This window comes from Myotis brandtii, unplaced genomic scaffold, assembly GCF_000412655.1.
Source record: "Myotis brandtii unplaced genomic scaffold, ASM41265v1 scaffold646, whole genome shotgun sequence".
In the NCBI taxonomy this organism is placed as follows: Eukaryota; Metazoa; Chordata; class Mammalia; order Chiroptera; family Vespertilionidae; genus Myotis; species Myotis brandtii.
This window is the reverse complement of record NW_005370495.1, coordinates 597,281-599,245: the sequence shown is the minus strand read 5'-3', so window position 1 is coordinate 599,245 and position 1,965 is coordinate 597,281. Positions and strand designations below refer to the sequence as shown.

Sequence of the window (1,965 nt, the reverse complement as noted above, 5' to 3'; positions counted from 1 at the left end):
CACACACACCCTGTGACGATGAGAATGAGCCTCGCGGGGCTGGATGTGGTTGGTGGGACCTGTTGGTGTCTTGGTTCTGGACCGGGTGCGTCGGCCACAGAACCGAGCTGTTTGCCACTGATTGTGGAGGCATGGAATTGAGATGAAACTGAGCCCCGCCAGTGTGGCTCCGTGGTTGAGCATCAACCTATGAACCAGGAGGTCAGGGTTTGATTCCCAGTCAGGGCACACGCCTGGGTGGTGTGCTCCATCCCCAGTGGGGGCGTGCAGGAGGCAGCCGATCCACGATTTTCTCATCACTGATATTTCTATCTCCCTCGCCCTCTCCTTTCCTCTCTGAAATCAACAAAAATATATTTTAAAAAATTGAAAGATAGGGACGGAGGAAGGAAGAGAAGGAAAAATAACAATTAAATATTTGTAAAATTGTTTAAAAAAAAAGAAAAAGCGGAAACCGCACCGTTACCCCGGCGACCGCACCTAAGGAAACGCTGAAGCGTCCTCAGGTCTGCGTCCTCCGCCTCGTCAGTCCCCTTGGACTTAGGGTCTGTGATGTCCCAGCAGCTCCGCGTGCAGCCGCCTGGTGCCTGCGCTGGTGCCCATGACATGGCCGCTCCCGGGAATCAAACCCTGACCTCCTGGCTCATAGGTCAATGCTCAACCACTGAGCAACACTGGCTGGGCCACACACACTTTTATAAACACGTGGCCGTGGCACCTGCTTTAAGTCAGGCATGACTGACATGCAGAAAAAGTGAAAGGGCAGCACTCTTTGCAGGGAGAGAGTGGAGGGCCTTGCGAGGAGGAAGAGGCAAGCAGACACGAAAGGGAGAATCTGATCTTACAGCGCAGGCCCTGAAGGGGGGCGAGTCAGGAAGAATGGGGGGCCATTGCTGTAGACACCAGCGGCTCCCGGAAACCCCGATTCTGTCGTCTAAGTCAACAGCCATCTTTCTGGGCAGAAGTAGGGTTTGGGGGAGGTCGTTTAGGTGACGAGCAACAATCACGTGGGTTCCAGAAGCGTGCTTTCGGTGCCTGAAATGAATTTTACCCGACACGTGTCCTGGGATGGGGGAGTCGTGGGTTTACTAAAGACTTTTCAGAAATGGCGGTTGTGCCTGGAACTCTGAAGGGGTTCCGGCTGGAGGAAAATCATATTTATATGATTAGGTAAAATGCTGGGATCGCCGTATGAATTTCAGATAATAGTTTTATTTAAAAAACATCTACAAGAAAGATTTGGGATGACTTTTAAATGTACAAATCCTTTTCCCATTTTAAACCTCATCGATAGTATTAGAATACGAAAAGACCTATTTTTTTCAGTTTATTTGCACATAATACTGGTAAATTACAGAGAGAAGATTAAATGCGAGTTTTGTAACATTTTGAATATGTCTGATTCGATTTTAATGAGCTTGTATAGGATTTTAAAAGTAAAATGTATTTCTTGGTATCCTGTAAAAACTTAGGGCGTCTCCAGCCAACTCTTCCAGGCCCAATAATTAACCAATCGGGTCAGTTTTGTGGGTGGTTGACTGTGGTGTTCACTCACATTTAGAGAAATGGGGCTCTGGGGCCTGATTGTGCGATAGTCATTTTAAACACGATCACACTTTTCAGAAAATACCAGTCCTCGCATCCACGGAACGTTGCACACACTGTGTTGTCAGCATCTGTGCAAATCCCTTGCAGTTGATGCTGGTGGTGACGCAGTGGCACGAGGATGGCTACTGTCATTACTGCTGTCATCACTGCTGAGGCTCCTAAGTCACCCCCAGAGCCTACCCCCCACCCCCCAGAGCCTCGGCCTCTGTCTCAGAGCACGACGAGACGCCTCCTGTGACACCTGCTACACGTGCTCTGCTCGGTGATGGCACCGTGTGCGCGTGACCTTCTCCAGAGCAGGCATCCCGGACGGGCAGCCCATGGCGCAGTGAGGGGCGTGGGGGGGGAGGGCAGCCC

General features: G+C 50.5%; 1 protein-coding gene across 1 annotated transcript in view; it reads left to right on the top strand.

Moving 5' to 3' along the window:
- The window catches only part of CSMD1 (CUB and Sushi multiple domains 1), a gene marked incomplete at its 5' end in the record, with an annotated part of 650,642 nt that overhangs the window by 592,988 nt on the left and 55,689 nt on the right, over positions 1 to 1,965 (top strand). The window lies entirely within an intron of this gene.